Here is a 21600-nt window from a genome sequence, read left to right on the forward strand (position 1 = left end):
TCTTACAGTCCATCAAATATTGTTTTTTCATTTTCCATAGAAAGATATCAAACTGAAGATAGTTTATCAAAATATGAGAGTAAGAAAAAAAAGGGTTTTCGAATAAAACTGATGAGGGAGGGTTACAAATGGCGCTACAGGACTAGACCATTGTTAATGTGCTCTCTGTCTTGTACTTCATTTGTATACACTATAAACTCCGGTTCATTTCAAGTACAGGGCAGATTTTTAAGAGGCTAAAGCATGCTATACAGACTATATAAGGCAAACCGGGACATTATATCCAAGAAAACCAGCCTCTTCTAGGGTTTCTAGAACTTGATTTCTAGTGGAGTTTTATATTGATTTAAAATTCGGTGTTGGTGATGGACCAAGCCTCTGCAGAAAAAAAGTAGATGTTAATTCCACATTTCATTGAAAATATATTTCGGTCTGGCCCTGGGTTGACCCTCGTCAGTTCTTGAGATTGTTTCTGTCATGAAGATTAAAAAACAAACGGTTATAATGAGTCAATAGCTAGGTCTAAACTTAGCTTTACTTTCAATTTCTATGCGAAATTCTCTATTGATTTAAAATTAAAGTAAAATCGAATAAAATATAAATCTTAATTGTAAAAATGCGCCAAAGAATTTAGAAAGAATACATTTCCAAATATATTTTTTTCATTTATGCGTTTTGAGGCGCCAAAGGCCACAAAAGGGCCGAGCACTGCGACTAATATATTTAAACTGAGTAGCTAGTTTAAACCAACAGTGCGAACGTCGCGAAATATTGATAGAGCATCTGACCATAGTGGAAGAGTCCTGGCGCTATTAAAAGTGCATACTTGCTGTTTGCTTGAAAAAATTACTATTTAGGTAAATCAATTACAGTGAAACCCTTAATAACGAATACATCGGAAGAATTTATCAAATGTCGTCTTGACAATTTTTCAATTAGTTTTATACTATACTACGTAAATTTCAGTAATTACGAAAATAAATAGCCATGAATATGCGGGAACAGTTTTAAAGAGTTCCATATAATCATTTAATTAAAAAACTAAATATCTGCAACATTCCATTATCAGAAAGTGAAGAATACGACATTTGATGAATTCTTTCGTTGTATTCGTTATTAAGGGTTTTACTGAAAGAAAATGTTGATCGGTATGTATTGTCCCAGCCGATTCTGTCCACCTGAAGGACTGTGTCCTGGTTACTATTTACTTACAGTAATAGTATTCATACAAAATCAATTCACAATTAGGAAAATGACAGGTTTGGTGGGAAATACCGCATCTCTGTCAATTTGAAAGTGAAACAAAAACAGTTTACATTTTAGAAATCCCAAAATACATAGTGCTAAAGTTCACTTTGTCTTAAACCCCCCCGCCCCCCAAGCTACAGCTAGGGTTAACCATAAAGGATAGGATAGGGTTAGAATTAAGTCTACTGCCTTGAATAAAGTCTTCCATTGGCCGGCTTTAGAAAAGAAAGAACTAAGTTTACAGGTGTAGGGAATCATAAATTTAAGGAAATAGAGGCCGAAATTATAGAATTTGAGCCGTGGTTTAAATTTAAGCCGCAGCTCAAATTAAATTTAAACCACTTAAATTTGTATAACATTTTTCAAGATTTAAGACGGCGGTGAATTAAAACCGGTTTTTGGGAGATATGACACGTGGCTTAAATTCATTAAATTCGGACACAGACGGTATAAATTCAGTAGAGTCGTCTCCGAAGTCTCATTCTTTTTGAGTAACCCTGTATGTTTTTATTCTCTAAGTAGACCCTCCTAACTAACTCTATTGTTAATTGTTTAATGATATCCCCGGAGGGCACTTTGTTAATTATCTATTAATTAATCAGCTTTATCAATTATTACTTATTCAATTAATTAAATGTGTAAATTGTAATTGTATATTCAGAGCCATCAGTTGTTAATATTGTATTTACTAGAATACGATGTAACAGATTATTTATGTAAGTTTTAAAAAAGAAATTAAATGAAATTACTCAATTTCTTCAACCTGGTTCTTAGTAAAACCCTGCACTGTAAATATAACCATGTTTTGACTTAAAATATAAACAACTAAAAAGGTAAAAACTTTCTTTGCACCAACAATTACAGACGTTATTAAAAATTCCATTTTTTTAAACTATTATCCGGGCGTTTCTGAAGAACCTGTGCTGAAACTAAATCCTTAATATTAAAACCAATTTAGTTTTTTTTTGGATATTTGAATTTCCAATCAGATGATATAAACAAAAGCATTATTGCAAATATTATTTACGAATGGAGGTCCTGTAATTCTTTGATTTTTTTGGTTGAAACCAATTATTTTACATGCAACATGACATTTTGAGCAGATTTTACTGGTTCACATAAACAAAATAGTTTAACTTAAATATAAGTGTTTTGAAATTGACAATTCTTGTAACTGGTATATTTACAAAAATGGTAACAGGTCAGAGGCCGAATTTGAAGAATCTAAAGCCGTTTTTCATTTTTTCAAGATTTAAGCCGGCGCTCAATTGAAACCGGTTTTTGGGGGATTTAAAACGCGGCTTAAATTCGGACACAGAGCACTTTGTTGCAAGAAAATTCTGTTTCAAATGACTAAGTTCTTAGCTACATTATAAAATTAAAGATATGAAATGAAGACGATAATTTACTCCACTGCAGTTAGGTTGCCCACTGTCTGAAAAAGTAACCTAAGAAATTATTACTAGCTAAAAATTAATAAAATTAAAGTGGATTGAAATGAGTTTGATAAAAACTCATTCTGGATGCAATCGAAAGAGAAAATTATAATGCAGGGTGTCCCAAAAAACATGGGAATTCAGTGACGACTTTTCCATCGTCTTCGATCCATGCAGCATTTTTTCATGAACACAATTATTGCAATATTCCAGCTTAATCATCCGAAAACGCCTTTGAGATTTTCAAAATGTGGTCTACCATTTTTTGTAATTTCAAAATTAACGGAAATATTGCGAAATTTTTAGAAATTTCAATTTATTTATTAAATAAAAATCGTCAAATTGTCTAATATCTTCGTTAATTTTTAAGACAAAAGAAAGGTATATATATATATAGACCACTGTATGAAAAGCTCGTCAGAAATACAGCCTCGTTTTTTTACTTTCTTTGCTATGCATTAAATATCAGAAATCAAAGACGACTTTTAGTCCCCATGTTTATTGGGACACCCTGTAAGATAATTAGTATACAGTAATAGATTTTTTTTCCTTTAAAATGATTTATATAATAAATTGTTTCTCCCTAGTCTCCCTAGTCATGTCAGACAAAGCCTTACTCCACTGTCATACTAGATAAATGCTTTCTCCCCTGTCATACTAGATAAATACTTTCTCCCCTGTCATACTAGATAAATACTTTCTCCCCTGTCATACTAGATAAATACTTTCTCCCCAGCCATACTAGGTAAATACTTTCTCCCCTGTCATACTAAATTAATACTTTCTCCCCAGCCATACTAGGTAAATACTTTCTCCCCTGTCATACTAGACAAATACTTTCTCCCCTGTCATACTAGGTAAATACTTTCTCCCCTGTCATACTAGATAAATACTTTCTCCCCTGTCATACTAGGTAAATACTTTCTCCCCTGTCATACTACATAGATAAATTCTTTCTCCCCTGTCATACTAGACAAATACTTTCTCTTTGAAACTTCAGAAATCCAGAATTCTAACCTTTCGTAATTAAAAAATCTGTCTCTCCCTTATCATATAAGACAATTAAAATTCCTTTCTCCCCTTTCCTACTAGACAAACCTTCCGTCCGTCTCCTTTCAAGAAGAAAACTAAGTCTGGTATAATACCCAAATTATTTTTCCCGTCAACCCCCCCCACCCCCACTGTCATAAGCAGCACACCCGAACAAATAGGAGACCTATAAATCTATGTTGACTAGAACGATATTTCTTTCAATATTAATCTTAATAAATCTTCTGGAAATCTAATATTACATAATTGAGCATTTTCGATAATAAGAAATTCGATGATTTCCTTCTAAGGATTCTTTATTTCCTTAATCTCCTTTAACAGTTCCGGGTTCCTTGATTTCCTTGATATTTCTGGTTTCTTTGATCTCGTTAATAGTTTTGGTTTCCTTGATTTCCTTAACAGTTCTTCAGGTTCTTTGATTTCATTGATAGTTCTCGGTTCCTTGGTTTCCTTGAAAGATTCGGTTTCCTTGATTTCCTTGATGGTTCTGGGTTCCTTGATTTCATTGATAGTTCTAGTTTCCTTGATTTCCTTAATAGTTCTAGGCCTTGCTTTGCTAGATAGTTCTGGCTTCCTAGATTTCCTTGATAGTTCTGGCTTCCTAGATTTCCTTGATAGTTCGATAGTTCTGGCTTCCTAGATTTCCTTGATAGTTCTGGCTTCCTAGATTTCCTTGATAGTTCAAGTTCCTTGATTTCCTTGATAGTTCTGGTTTCCTTGATTTCCTTAAAAGTTCTGTTTCCATGACTTTCTTGATAGTTCTGGTTTCCCTAATTTTCTGGCCCGATTAACCCACTATTAGTACTTCATCATTTTAAATAGTTTGTATGTATTTTGTATTTATTTGTATTTGATTTCTCTAAAATTTTTTGACAATTATTTATGTTTCTTGATTTGTATTTGTGTTATTTCTTGGTTTGTATGTGGACCAATTTCTGTTGTTTGCTGAGTAGGGTATCAGGGTGTGCAAACAGTCCAGAGCATTATTCTTCTGTCTCCCCCCCCCCGGTCCCCTTTTCTCCAGTCCAAGGAATATACCAGGAATCCTCCCCTGGTCCCCGTCACTCAAATCAAAGGAATATAACATGAATCCTTCCCTGGTCCTCTTTACGATCATGTCCAAGGGATATACCAGAAATCCCCTCCCCCCCCTGTAGGTCCCCTTTACTCAGGTAGGTTCAAGGAATATACCAGGAATCCCAACCTGGTCCTCTTATCTCAGGTTCAAGGAATATACCAGGAATCCTTCCCTGCTCCTCTTTACTCAGGTCCAAGGAAGTTACTAGCCTTGTTTATAAATAAAGTCTCTGGGTTGATTCTGAATAATAGATAGAAGAATAAGAAGCTTTCTGATTTTTCTGATGGTTATTATCATTTTTCAAAAGAAAATTTCTAAACTTTTCAATCTTTTTAACGAATAGATTCTGTTCTATTTCAGTTTTCATAACTCAGCACTTTCTGAAATATCTAAAATATATATTTCAATTCTAAATTTCAAAAGTGCAAAGCTATTCAAGGTATTCAAGGTAACGATAAGAAGCATGAAACGATTCATGCAATTTCATAATGATAGTTGATAAGACCTAGGCATGAAATATTGTTTTGTAAAATTAAAAATTAATATTAGGATTTTAAGAAATCTAATTTTTCGATCCAAAGTTGTATTATAATTGCAATTATTAAAAAAAAGTAAAATTGTCAAAATTCCTGTAGATTTTTGCGTGAGAGCTTGCAAATTTTGGATCCCTGTTGGTCAAGAAGCGTCCAAAATTATGTTTAAGATTAAATCCTTTTATCCTTATATCTGTCTAGTCTGGAGCTCTAAGCTAAACTTGGTTGGAACAAGATGAGCTCATGCTGGAGAATATCAACAACTTGTTTGAGATTAAATTCAAGGTTTAAAGGGTGTATTCGCCAATTTCGGATGGGTTTGATTTGAAATTTTTGGGTCTGGTAATTTTTGTCAGATTTTTCTGTGATAAACCACGATTAAATTAGAAATCCTTTGGTTTTGTAAATTATCTTGAAGAAATAAATTCTCAAGAAATATTTTTTTCATCAGGGCCTTCTAGGAACAATTTCTGGTTATTATAGACTCTCATTACCCCCCTCCCACTCCCCTCCTGTAAATTCAGATTTCTATGAAATATCAGACTGACCATAGGGGTATTGAGTAGTACAGTATACTTAAAGGGGAAATGCTAAATGTTAAGTAAATTCTCAAACGTATTATTGGAATTATCTTGTCTATTAAATTTCAAAATCTGATTTCCAAAACTTGGGTTAAAGGGACTGTAAGCGTAATTTCAAGTGACCTTGTATTTAAAGAGGGGAACCCCCGATTCACAATAGTTCCCTTTAAAGCTTTGACTGATCAAGGATGACAGAATTTTCTTGCAATTTATCTAAAGAAACGCCTGTTATTGTTTAACACTTGTTTGCAAGCTGCTGCTGTTCTATATTTAAGGTATATTAATAATTAGTATTTTCTTTCTTAGATCAGTCAAAGGTTTAAAGGGATGTAAATCCCTCTTTAAATTGAATGTAATTAAAACTGTTCCTACAGTCCCTTATAAAGATTTATTTAGTTTTTCTGATGTGAACAATTCTTATTGAGAAGATAATAATCTATATGATAAGACATTCGTATATATATATGTTGCGTATAGGCGGTCAAACGGCTGGACCGATTGGGCTGAATTTTTTTGTGGACACTCATGGGTGGCCCGGGTGTGTTAGAGGCTGAAAAAATTCTAAATTTTTTTCTAATTTTATTTTCCACGGGCAACGCCGGGCCTTTCAGCTAGTTTTCATAAAAGGAAAAGATTTCTAGAAGCAATTCAAAACAAATTTTGAGAAGAGATTATTTCTTTGAATATTTGCCCCAATCTTTTCATGCTGAAAACTTTGAGGATTAAATATTTTATTAAATCCTTTGAATTTTGCTCGGATTCAAGATTATGATTTTTCTCAATGATTTCAAATATTTTTCTTTGTTTTAAGTTTGTTTATAGATTTTCTTTCATTTGAAGGAACAAAAAATAATTGGACGTTTTTTTTTCTTCATTTTTTATTTTTTAATTAAGGAAACAGAACAATAATGAACTTTAATTTTCTAATTCTTAAAAATTTTCAACCTTGTGATGTAGATTTTTATTTTCAAACTATGAATTAAGATAGATCTAAAAAACATACATATAAAAAAGTATAACCAGATGCAGCTCTTTTGATATTTTTTTTGAAATTTACTTTTCATTTTTCTCCGAGGAAAAATCCTCATAATATTCTTTTCATTATGACTTTTAAACAATCTAATGAGCCAAAGTTGGGTATTTTGGCAATCGGTCCAAAATGGGTGGTGCTTCTCCCGACATGGGTATTTTGATCAACAAATCACTTTCCCAGACTGCATATTTGTAATTAATTGATAGGTTTTGTACGTGAAATTTTAGAAATAAAAATTTCTCAGAAATGAGGTAATTTTTTTGTTGATTAAAGATTTATATCTTTTAAGGTTAAACGTTTCTAGTTTTTTTGCCCAATTTTTCTCTTCTTTAGACTTTCTCTTCTGATCAAATGAAAAAAAATCTATTCGGTTTGGTTTGGATGCCGTGGAAAGCTCTAATTTAAATCCAGTCCTTGTTTTAAATTTAATCAGGCTAAATTCCCTAATCTTAATGAGAATGCTGTATCATTTGCATGATAATGTCCTTTGAACTAATGTCCGATTGCACTAAAGTCAGCTGATCAGAAACAGGTTTGTATTACGATTGAACATTAGTACAAATGAACACAAATCGAGCTTTACTGTGCTCAATTGGACTAAAATTTGATTTTCCCGCCCGGGGAATATTTTATTTTCCCACCAGGAATATTTAGTACAAATGATCATTGATCATTAGTGCAATTGAAGTAAAATGAAGTTATTTAATAGGCTGACTACTTGCTGTGAGGTGATCAAGTATTATTTCAATTATCCTTCATTTAAAGGTTTGGCAAAGCAAACATCATGAAATATGAAAAGCTAGTATTTTTAGGTTTTTTATAAATTAAATTAAAAATGTTTGGATTTAAGCGATGATATTGACAAAATTTTGTTCTTTTTAAGAAAAAAAGGCCTCAAATCAACTGTTAAACAGAAAATATTTTTATACATAACATGGTTTACACATCGAAAAAAGGAAAAAGTTTTTATTGATCAAGTTACAGCTTTGTTTTAACAGACTCAGAGATATTGAAAGTTGAGTTAACAATGGTTCATTAAAAGTTTTCCTTTTAAAGGATTATCACTAAAAACTTTAAAAAAAACTAAAAGTTCTTGTCCACCAGCTATTCACTATAGTATTTCTTTAGAAGGAGCTGGTACATTTGGTGTACCGTCCCAGTTTGATTGGTATAATCTGTAAGTTTAAGTTTAAAAATTGGCAAAAAACTGCTCGATTTTTGCATAAGAGCGCGTACAAACTAGGTTTGCCTTTAAATATCATCTTTATTTATTACTTGTCATAATTTATTATTTGTTATTTTACAGAGACTGAAGTTAAACCAGTTTTGCCTTTTTTAATTTCTACTCACTCATAAAAACAATTCCATCACAATTAACATTATTATACAACTACTTGACAAGGAAGTTAAGGGAAAATTACTTAAACATGGGTTATTTTCCCTACTAAACATCAAGAGCGTATGCAGCCCCTTCAATTAAAATGGCATTGTATAATTTAAACTGTTTATACTGAAGTTGAGTTGTTAAAAGAATTTTAAAAATTTGGATTGAATTTGATGAAGAGCGGGGGAATTATTGTATTATAAAGGAGAACTTTATTGCATGCATATTGTGGTGGTTTCAACAGAACTGATTACAGGGGACATTAGTTCCAAAACTAACACTTGGCCCATTTCTAACACTGAGTGTTAGATATGGGCACAATCTGAAAGACTGGGTTTTTTGGATCCCGGTCCATATCCAGAGTAAAAGTCGAAAATAAAAACTATAACCAACATTTTATTAAACATGACGAGGACAACAATTCCCAATTTTAAACTTTTTTAAATCAAAATTATAATAGGAGTTCCTTTTATATTAAATCTCTTGACCGTTTTCAAGACAATGTCAGGTTTTCCATTTTCAAACATATCCTGACTTGAAGCATTGTCGTGTTTTCAAGACAAAACCCACTTTCCCGTTTTTGAGTATAATTCAAAACAAAACTCACTTTCATAACTTACATAATAAATCACTGAAAACAAAAATTATCTTATGAAGACTAAATTAACTTCTGAATTATTTCTAAAATCTAAGTTTCCACATTTTATCTGTTAAATTAGAGAATATGGATGATTTATTTTCAAGCATTTTAAACAAACAGTTTCCCGCATTTCTAGTATATATCTAAATTGTAAGAGCAAATGATATTAATGTTTTGGCTGTAATGATTTTTAAATTATAAAAGAATAGTTTGTGTTTATTTTCTATTTTGTTTATATTTTACCTTATCAAAACATCTTGTTTTGATACGTAATTGCGTAAATGCTTGAAAATTGCATTGATAAGAATTCCGGTAATTGTCTCAAAAACAGGATATGTTCCGAACACGCGACATGAGCTGAAATCCGGTAAATGTTTCAAAATATGTGATATGTTTGAAAACGAAATCAAGATTCATCAAAAACTAATTCTCACACCAATTATTATTAGTTTAAAATTGCCATTTTTTGTTTCAATATATAATGTTTGCCTTTTTTTATAAACATATGGTGTAATTTTGTTCTACTCGTTTTGGATTTAAAGATGTATACTCTTGAAAAAATAACTTTGCAGAAATGACCAAGTGTTAGTTTTGGAACTAATTTCCCCTGGATTAAGCTAAAGGTGGGAAATATTTTCTAAGAAAACATCTCCCCCCCCCCTGTCAAGATCTTGTACTTTGTAATAACATAGGAAGTACATATAATGTTCTGACATGAATTCCATAATTCTGATTTTTCGAAAACCAACCGACTTTTTGCCAAAAACTTGATGAATCCGTATATCTTGATAAACTAATGGTGTAAACCTTCTATATTTTAAGCTAGATTATTTTATCTAACAAAATTCATAATTTCAAATTCGAAAACTCTAATTTTCTAATCCTTATATCTTTTCAACCCAACGTTATACACCTTTAATATTATTTATTTACTAGCTGAAGGGCACGGCGTTGCCCGTGGAAAAAATAAAAATTTTAATTTTTTTAGCCTATGACATCCCCGGCCACCCATGAGTGTCCACAAAAAAATCAGCCCATTCGGTCCTGCCATTTGGCCGGCTATAGGCAACATATATATACGAATGTCTTGTTCTCTTGTATAGATTAATAATTACAAATTTTGAGTTTGTGGCAAAAACCCAGTTTCTTTTAAGTCAAGTTCGTTTTTTGTTTGTTTCCTGTTTAGGTTTTTGAGGAACAAAATGTCCTATTTGTTATCCAATAAAATATGTTAATTTTCAATTTAAATTGAATTGAATTTTAGAATTGACCTAAAACCAACTTTTATATTTTACCTCCCCTCTCTCTGTTGAAATAATCTAGTAAGCCCAGGATTAACTAAAATTGAATTCAAATTTCATTTAACAATTTTTCTTTTTTCAATATAAAAAGTTTTCTGTGCAAACCAGGGGTGTATATTTTCTTGAATAAACTTTTTTCTTCCCCCCCCCTTTTTTACCTGAGAAGTTCTCCATGCTTATTTTTGGTTTTATTTGCTAATTGGAGGGAAATAAAAGGATTTTAGAGGAAAATCATGGAATTTTTGGGTGAAAATTATCAAGAAGAAAGAAAAAAGTTGCCTTTTAATGTACAATTTTTTCTTTTTCCTAAAATTATTAAAATCCCCCCCCCCCAACCAATTGAAAAATGCACCCCCTGTTACAAACTACTTATCCAGGGAAAGTTCGAGGGTTGCAAGTTGGCGAAAAGATTCTTTTATTTGTGACTTGCAAAACAAGTTTTGATTTTCTTGCATATTTGAAGTTCTCAAGCAGAAAGGTACAAATAATTTCATCGAAAATGTCGAATCCTTGTTGCACCACCAAAAAGTTATACAGTATCAAAGGAATTGGGTCTTTGTCAAAAAAATCAAATTTTTTCAATCCCTATATCTTTGCAACCTGGTGATGTAACCCTGTCATTTTTCAAGCATAGATTTTTTTTATCTAACAAAATTCATAGTTTGAAATATCTAAGATCCAAAGCATTAAATTACAAAGATTATTGTGATAAGAAAATCAGAGTTTGTGGCAATGACTCAGAAACAATATTCATCAAAAAAAACACCAAACCTCAATCAGTGAATAACGATTTAAAAAAAAGAAGAATGTCGATTTTTTCAAAACATGTTAAACTTGTCTCAAAACACTAAATATCGTTCGTTTTTTTGATTTTTGAAATTCTAAAATTTGTTTGATTTGAGGCTAAAATAAAATGGTGTTTTTCACTCTGACAATTATATTTTTTTTGCCAACATTTACAATGAATTGAATTACGCAAAAAAAATCGGAATGAGTTAATTAAAAAAATTGTATCAATGAAATCTTTAGGACTGGTGCAAAATGAGTTTGAGAATTTTTATCAAACCCTTAATATCAGCTTGTGGTACCCTACAGTGAAAACCAGAAAACTCCAGAATAGGAAGTCGACTTGAAGACTAAAGTTATGGGTTAAAAAGACGAATGTCCATGAGAGACAGCAATTGTCACAACCATTTAAATTTAAAATAGATTTGTTAGATTTTTAATTTTAATTTTTAATTAGATTTTTAAGCTGCTACAATTAAAATTTGGTTTGTAACGACATCAATTACGCTTTAAATATTGGTTTAATGTCGTCTTTCTTATTCCACAGGATATTGAAGAGGAATTAAATAAATCCGTAGATCTGCTTTAGATGATGATAAAACACTGAAGATCCGACTACTGGACATGTTCTCAAAGATTTATCGGACCGTTTCAAATAAAAATCCATATGAAAATACTAAAAAATTAATGAAAAAAATTTGGTTTTATCGGTTTTATCTAGGATTATCGAAATATTCAGAAAACAAAATCTAACATTATAAGATTTATAAAATTTCAATTTCGATTTTATTTTGGCAAAAACATTTTCTCTATTGATGATGTAGTTTTTGTTTTCATTAGTGTAATCCAAAAAGGACTTTGCCTCCTCATATATCCTTTAGTTTTTTGGACTTTGCTTCCTCATATATCCTTTAGTTTTTTGGACTTTGCTTCCTCATATATCCTTTAGTTTTTTGGACTTTGCCTCCTCTTATATTCATTAGATTTTTGGACTTTGCCTCCTCTTATATCCATTAGATTTTTGGACTTAGCTTCATCATATATCCTTTAGATTTTTGGTCTTTGCTTCCTCTTATATCCATTAGATTTTTGGTCTTTGCTTCCTCATATATCCTTTAATTTCTTGAAATTTGCTTCCTCATGTATCCTTGCTTCATTTTTGATGGACTAGAAATTTTTTCAAAAGACATTACAATGTACATTATAGATAACTCATTGTGTATTTATTAATGAAAACCAACCGATATTTGGTTATATCATATAAATTAAACTTACGAAGGGAACAGTCCTGTACATGAAATCCCAAACTGTGTTTTGCATTAACAAGACAAATACAAACTTGATGCTCCATTCAACTCCATTCAACTCCATTATGCCACAAAGTGCATTTTAAGCAAATAAGGTTTAAAGTTCAAGGATGACAAATAAGGAATTGGATTGAAGATAAGGTTTTATAGCTTTATTTTGTCTGTTCCTTTATTTAATTTCTCTGGTGTCACGCTACCATATTATAGTAATGTGATAGGCAAATAAAATATTTAAATCTGAAACTGTATTCATATTTCTAGAGATGTTCATGTTGGCTTTTTATACTTATGTCGGTTTTTTGGGTTTTCCTTATATTTGCATCAAACATAAACGATTGACACTGAGATATTGACAACTCTGAAAGTTAGTCATCAACATTTTAGACAGCCTCGACAAGGCCTTGACCTCATTAATTCACTTATACTTTTTTGTAGAACTAGCCATATACATTTTATCAATGCAAAGTATTTGTTTCTAACTTACTGAAATATAGACAACTTAAGTTGGTCTTCACATTTTAGACAGCCTTCACTTTAAAGTGTCGCAACACCTTGCTGACAACTCACTTATACTTTTTGTAGCTCTAGACATATAAATTTGAGCTAGTTTCTAACTTAAGTTTTTTAGAAGTAGTTAGCAAAATACTGCACAATGCACATCTTGGTTTGGAGTGCAGAACCTAAATTTTAATTAACTAAAAACAAGTTCATCGTTTTTGCTTAAAAACTATGGTTTTTTCGTTTCGTGTTTCGTTTTCAAAGTTTAAACTAATATTTCATTTGTTGTAAGATTCGTTTTTTTATAAAAAATGGTGCTTCCTTCTACCGTAAGAAAAACTCGTTTTAAATTATTGCATTTTCCTAGTTTTCAACATCAATTATAAACCTCAATCCCATCACTAAACTTAATTTGTTTGTAATAGATGAAATGGTGTTAACCCACAGTTCCAGACCATGTATATAATCTCCAGACCATAGACCAGAACCAGACCATAGACCAGAACTCTATTAACTATATTGGCTGTTAAGCAGACGATTTTACATACATATCTCTGGTAATTTTAATCGCACAATAAAGGCATACCACATTTTAGAATTGGAAGGACCAGCGCTATTTTATTATAATCGTTTTATTACTCATATTTGTTGTAAAGTCGTCTGATTAATAATAAATTAATTCCGGGTCAAACTAAACTTCATAAATTCTTGAAACCATAATTACAAATACCCTTAGTTCTATGGCATTTTCAAAATTTAATAAAATTGGCAAAGTCCGGTCTTAACTTCCATGTTTAGTAGGTGCCATGACAAACTCCTGGAAGACAAACTCCTGAAAGACAAACTCCTGAAAGACAAACTCCTGAACGGAGCGCTGCAGCCATGGGTTAGGTTAAGTTATGACACTTTCTGGGCCGAGCGCTGCGGCTAGATTAAATATAAATTGTGAAACATTTTTTTAAATTTGATATTATGGAGTTTGTATTTCAGAAGTTTTTATTTTCAGGAGTTTGTCTCGTCAGGAGTTTGTCTTTCAGAATTTTTTTTTTTTGAAGTTTGTCTTTCAGGAGTTTGTCTTTCAGGAGTTTGTCTTTCAGGAGTTTGTCATGGCGCCGTTCAGTAGGAGACACCCTTTACGTATAGTGTATATAGAATTACTAGGGGTCAGCTTGCTTAAGAAGTTTTGATATTACACATGCTGCATATGCAGGGTTACCTACAAAGAATGAGACTTTAGTGCCAAAAGTGAGACTTTTTCCAGTTTTGTTCCTTAGATTCAAGGTTTTATAAAGAAACTGCATGCTTTTTTGTCACAAACCTTGATTTTCAAATCCCTATATCTCTACAACCCGAAATTATAGAACTTGAAATTTCCAACTGTGACTCTTGTTTAAATATTCTAATTATTCAAATATTTACACTTTCAGGTTGTAAATATATACACTAGTCAAATGTAGGTTTTCAAAATAAATTTAAATGTACCAAAAATCTAACCTTTTAGGGTTCTCCCGGGTACCTTGGGTAACAGATTCATGAAGAGAACGAATTATTTGGTGTACAGCCTAAACAGATAATTGATCTTAAGTATCTTGGTTTTTCCCCTGTCTTCTCATATAATAATTCCGTAATCCTGGTTTTTTGTCAATTGCTCATAAAACACCATTGAAAGGCCTAAACTGAAGAAATAAAACATAGGATCTGATTCTGCAGCAAGGCAGGTATGTTTTGCACTATTGAAGTATTATCTAGCTTATATATTTTACTCAAAAAATGGCAAAACGTAACGGAAAAGCATGATGTATGATCATTTTTCATCGTTTTATACTCAAGATAATATTTTCAATGCTTATTTCCCGTGATATCCTACCATTTTTCGAGCGTTTCAGAAGTACACTTTATGTCTGCCAATGACTTGTAGAATACCACCTTACGTTTTATTTGTTCAGTTTAGAAGGGCGTTAAAATGGAGTTTTTTAGAGTAATTGTTAGAAAAATGGGAATAAAGAATTATTTGATAAGAATTACTCAATTAGCGTTTTAGGCCGTACACCAAATATTTCGTTCTCTTCGTAAATATTTTACCTAAGGTACCCGGGAGAACCCTAAGAGGTTAGCTTTTTAATTGAATTTATTTTAAAACCCTATATTTCACTAGCGATAATGATCGAAAATTTGAGTTTGCTGGTTTAGACTCCTTTCATGTTTTTACATTTTGTACACGTTACTTTCTGACCCTAAACTAAGCTTTCGGTCAGATTATGAAGTAATCGTGGGTTTTAGGGGAACGTGTCCAACTTACATCAGCACACCCCCCCCCCNCACACGTGTTAGACTGAAGAGATGATATCAGTACTTATGCCCCGTATCCGTTCTATCTCATTCTGTTGAATCTTGTGGAACTAGTTTAACGCAGCCAGGCATCGTCTTCCACAAGATGTTAATTTTTCATTTAAGAAATTTCACCTTTCTTTAGAGATAATTTCTCTTTTACTTTTAATTTTTACTGAAAATAGTTCTCACAGATTAAATATCTTAAAAAAGTACAACAAATTGATACGGTAAGATTGCAAACAAGTATCTACCTGTAATAAATATTAGGTTATATGATATTCCGTAAATTTGCAGTACGTTGTACATAATTAATGATCGATGTTTGTACATAGAAAACCATTTATTTATTGGAACTGCGTTCTAAATGAATATTTAGCATGATTAGCTTAATCATGTGATATATATGACGTATATCTTAAATTGCGACTAATTCTGATTTTGCTGTAATACGTAACATGATTTCTATATCTATATCTATGATATCTATATCACATGATTTGCCTTATATCATGTGATATAGATAACGACGTAGGAATTGTAATTGTGTCTATACATTTTGACTTGTAACATATAAACCTTAAATACAAGCTAGTTACAATCAGAACTCCGCTTTGATTACAGTGTAGAGTAATTGTACCCCCGTTGAGTATTCGGGTTGAGAGCTTACCTCAGTATAGGGGAAATATCGGTTCAGGGCTTGATAGATAGCCAATGCTTGAAAGTATTAATTTCTAATAATTAGAATATGTGTCCTTGCAGTATAATTGCGCAAGTTACTTTTGTAGAGAAATCCCACTTAAAAATAATCAGTTTTCAAAATTATTAACATACGTATCTAAGTCAGACAAAGCTTTTAAGGGTACCATAGTATAGGACAATGCTTTCAGGGCGCTTCGCGCCAATCTTCTGTTTCAGTTGAGAACATTTTTTCTTTCTATACGTTGTAAAACAATGAAAAAAAAGTTCGCGGATTTTATCTTTAAAAAATCGTGAATTTTATAAAAAAAAATCGTGGTTTTTCAAAAGTTAAAGAAACTAGAATTTTGTTGGAGGCTAATTTCTGAAATTTTAATGATCCATAAACGAATTCCGGGGTCATGTGAGGTCCCACACAAAATTTGGGCTGAAACGGTTCAACCGTTTTGACGTTTATTGGATAAAAACAGACAAGCAAAGTATATATTACTTTGTTCTTACTTAACTGGCTAAAAATGCTGAAAATTATATTTATATATTTGAAATTTTTAGTTCGTAAAAATAATAAATGAAATTTTGTAGATAATTAAAAAATTTTATTTGTTGATTCTAAACTATGAAGGATAGACCAAAAGTTATGAAAAACTAAGACTATCCATGGTGTCGACTATAATGTATTTAAAAGAATAGGCAAATATTCTAAAATTCCCACTTTTACAATTCTAATTTTAGAACTTGCGCGTTTTCCTTGAAACATAATTTGAATTCTTTTATATTCACATTATATTCATGTTTTATGTATTTAGCAGCTGGGGTTTCTAAACATGAAGAGAAAAAAGAAAAAGAATGGGTTTAGGAAGTTGTTGATGCTCGAGACACAATTAATTGCAATTCTGACAGAAACAAAGAAACAAAAACATAAATAAAAGTTTTATCATGAAATGAATTAAATCAAAAAAGATTAAATCTGTCACAATACGACAAAACTAAAGCAAGTTCCATGTTACTTTTCATTTAAAAGTGGGGTTCACGATTCACAACGGTTCTCTTGTAACCTTCGTCTGAGCGAAAATTATCAAGATTTTTTTTCTTATTTTTCTGAAAATTGATAATTTAGAATGTGTTTTCTCGATGAAAATTACTTTAGGATTTATTTAGCGGAAATATATATAAGAAAATTTCTTCCATCCATAATATCATGTTAAATGTAAATATACAAAAAATTCTAACTCAATTTTAAAATGTCCTAACTCAACCAATGATTATGCAGGTCTAGAAGCAGTTTTGTATTCATATATATGCAGCAACAACAGAATATTTGAAATATTTGTTATAAACTAAATTCCCAGCTTAAGTTTAGTATCTTGTAAACGGTTTATTATACGAATTACACAGACTATTACCGTTATAAGTCAGAACTTTTGTATTGTTAATCTCGGGATCAAGCGTTGATCTCTATCATGAAGACCTACAGATTAATTCAATTCCTCTTCGATATCGATCCTGTGATGGTCATACCGTGCAGGGATAACTTTAATAAAGGGATCAAGGATTGATCCTCAAATTCAAAAGAGCCCAGATTGGATATCGAGATTGAGTGTTCAAGATTAACAATATCCACACAAAAGTTCAGATCTCGTGACAATGAAGTGGAAGGAAAAGCTATTGGTCATTAGATAAGAAAATTCAATGCATATCTTAAATTAGGTTTTTTTTAATCATCATTGAGCCCTAAATATATTTAATTTTCACAATGTATTTTGTATATAAATCTTTTTGTTTGTGTTTATTTATTCGCAACTTTGTTTATGGTTTACCAGAAAGTTGCAATTACTTTTACAAGAAAAATAGGATATATCTCAGAAACTAGAGAAATTTTACCTCAGGACCAAACAGATCAGTACAGTACACCAAACAGATCAGTACAGTACACCAAACAGATCAGTACGTACAGTACACCAAACAGATCAGTACGTACAGTACACCAAACAGATCAGTACAGTACATATGCGTTACACTAAGCTAGCGGTGTAGGTAAAATAGGCCTATGATAGGCCGGGTACTGTAAAAAGTCTGGCCGCGTCGTCAAAGTTAAAATAAAGCCGGAAAAGGATAGGGTCGGGGTGGTACTTGCCTAGCGTCACTAAGCCTGGTACAAGGGGTCGGGCCGATATTTGCCGCGCGTCACTAAGCCTGGTACAAGGGGTCGGACCGGTACTTGCCGCGCGTCACTAAGCCTGGTACAAGGGGTCGGACCGGTACTTGCCGCGCGTCACTAAGCCTGGTACAAGGGGTTGGTCCGGTTCGAATTCAAATTGACCCTAGTCCACTTGGGCGTATAGTAATAATGGAAACTTATTTAAATTAAACTGTCATAATGTGTCTATTGGCCAAAGAGAACCATTTAAGAAACTTTTTAAGGGTTCTAACATGAAAAATGTGGCAAAAGATTTTTTTATTGATTTGTGCAAAAACAGCTCCCGGCCTGCTGCCAGAAGGTTTTTAGCCAGATGAAATCTTTTAGGCCAAAGAAAAGGATTAGTTTGTGTGATCACATATTCTCGACACCATCGGTTTATTCAGCCTACAGATAAACTTACAGATATATGGGGAACCTAAAGACCTCACTTACTTATCAACTACGACCTTTTCCTACTCAAATCTAAACTAGAGAGACTACAAGGTCACCATAGTCGCACCAGTAATTTCGCATGAATTTTACCCTCTCATCTAGTTCACAGTGTCTAGTGGTAACAGTATTTTCCTTTCTTGTGTCCCGGGTCAGTCTCTGACATAAAAAAACATCCTTCCTCAATTCAAAGATATCTTATTAATCTTATATACGCCAAAATAACAGTACGGATAATGCGAAATTAATAATTGCGTCACGAGAGGTGATTGTCTTGTATGTAATACTCATCATGTCAAAACAAAAGCCTCAATATATACAAGGGAATTAACAAAAAGAAATCTAAAAGAAAAAGAAAGAAATAACTGTTTGCATTTGGAGTTTGATACATTTTTATCCTTATTCTTCCACCCACAGTGATCCAAAGTTGCCAGTTCTCACTCAAAAATCGATGAGAATTTTGTCTAAAACTTCTGTAAAACTAATGCTAAAAACAAGTTTTTAGAGCTCTAAAATGCCCATGTCGTTGGCTACAAAAATATATAATTAGCATTGCGACACTTAAAAGTTGACCCTGTCTTTACCATTTTTCTGAGAAATCTGCAGACCTATTTTAATTCCTTCTCAGTTATAATAGTACAAATTAGTCTTTCATATAGGTAATAAAACTAAGATAGTTTAATAACAAAATCTCTTTTTTTTCGAAATAATACACTTTTTGTTTATTGATTAATGTCTAGCATTGTCAGATTTTTTCAGATTCACTCTCAGTCATCAGCAAGCATCGACTTTCGGTTACCATTTGACCTACTAATAAAGAGACTGTAAAGGTAATTTCAAGTGACCCTACCTGCAAAGAGGGCAAGGCCCGATTTAAACCTTTTGTGTGTTAGTTAAGTACAGAGATATGTGTGTGTAAACTTATCGAACTCCGCTTGCATACTGCTGAAATTTACAGGGTACCGTTGTACAACAGGGTACCGTTGTACAACAGGGTACCGTTGTACATCAGGGTACCGTTGTACAATAGGGTACTGTTGTACAACAGGGTACCATTGTACAATAGGGTACCGTTGTACAACAGGGTATCGTAGTACAACAGGGTACCATTGTACAACTGGGTACCGTTGTACAACATGTACAATTTTACAACAGGGTACCATTGTACATTAGGATACCGTTGTTCAACAGGGTACCGCTGTACAACAAGGTACCGTAGTACAACAGGGTACCGTTGTACAACAGGGTACTTTAGTACATCAGGATACCGTTGTACAACAGGGTACCGTTGTATTTCGAGCATTGCCGTCTATGGAGGGTCCCTCTAAAATAATGTTTTCTCGAAATTATCTGATAAAGGCTAATTCTTCGTCCCCCAACAAGAGGATAAATGGTTGTTATTTTAGACATTATTATTGTGGAACATTCTTGGTTCACGACAATACCAAATATTTATGATACGTGTAGTAGATTTATTTATACTCTACTATTGTTATATTTTATACAACTAAAAAATAAAAACGTTCCTCCCAAGATTTTCAACCTTATATAAATCAAAGTTGGTTGTTGCATGATATAAACACCTAATTTTAAAAAACCCTCCATTTTTAAGAGGTACTGGATGACTGGATGTTTAATTCTGATAATTTATTCCTTGTTTCTGAAGCAAGAAATGCGCAAGTCACTTTTGCAGAATATCCACAAATGAAAACTGACTTTCTAAAAAAAAGAATATTTAATTCATACTTGTTCACGCAAAGCTTTAGGGGGTTACTGTTGTGAATCGGAAATGCCACTTTATCCACACATGGTCACTTAAAATTTCGTTTACAGTCCCTTTGAGTCTTAATATTTTATTATGCATGTCCAAACCAAAAAAATCTTTTGATAAATTCATCATTACTAATTTAAGATTAAACATGATACTGAACAGTTTATTGAATGGCGCATTATTTATAAAATCCACGAAAGTCTCAAGAAACCTGATAAATAATACAATCATTTACTCCACTTTCAAAGGTCAATCTGTATATTACAGTACTCGGGGAGATTTCTGAAAATATTTAAATGGAGAATTTATTTTCCATTTTACCTTTAAAATCCACTTGTGAATAATACCCCTCAAATTTACCCTGTTGTAAGGTCATCTCTGACAAATTGTATCTCCGTCCACTTACCAAACCAAACATTTCCAAGGCTTCTGCGTAAATATAAACAAAAACCTCATGGAGCTAATAAAACTTAAAGTGCATTAAAAGAACCAATTTAAACATAATTTCAGTGAATCATTTACAAATTTACAGTGAAAATACTTTAACAAAATAATTATTTATTTCAGAAGAATTTAAATGCTTTAGACTTCAGTTCAAACAACTTTTCGCCGTGCCACAGTTTTCTAGATTGTAAGTTCCGTATACTTAATTCACAACAATATCTTAAACCTTTTATTTGCCAATTCACAACAGTATCTTTTAAACCTTTATTTATCGATTCACAACAGTAATAAAATATGATCCACTAAATCTGCAAAACCTAGAATTTCCGATACCTTTTAAGGCTTTATTCAATTCTCCATGTTACATGTTAATATAAACCAACTGTTCGATTCACATCAACGCCCATTTATTGTTAGTTACCCTTAACTGTTTAATCTTTATTAACAATCATTTATACACATGTACGTCAATAACAATTTGTATTTTGTTGTAGGAAACCTCGATACTGAAATATACGTTTTCAAGAAGTTGTTCTCATCTATGTATGGCCGGTAGAAAAGAGTGTTTCCCTAGCCTATTCGCCTTATTTCCCTCTTTCAAATATTATCCCTTTTGTTCGGCTCACACCAATACACCTTTATTGTGTGCAGGATTACATTTTTCACAGGAGGACGTACTATCACAGTCTTTTATAGAGCAATATTTCATCGTTAATAAACGGTTCTGAGAAAACTGAGTAAAATTCAAGATACACAAAACCTCCCCATAAACTTTACTCCAAAAGCATACTGCATATATGATGTTTGTACTGTATAATCCCAAGTAACAATTTTGCGGAAAATCCGCGGAAATT

Source organism: Eurytemora carolleeae, unplaced genomic scaffold, assembly GCF_000591075.1.
Source record: "Eurytemora carolleeae unplaced genomic scaffold, Eaff_2.0 scaffold110, whole genome shotgun sequence".
Lineage (NCBI taxonomy): Eukaryota > Metazoa > Arthropoda > Copepoda > Calanoida > Temoridae > Eurytemora > Eurytemora carolleeae.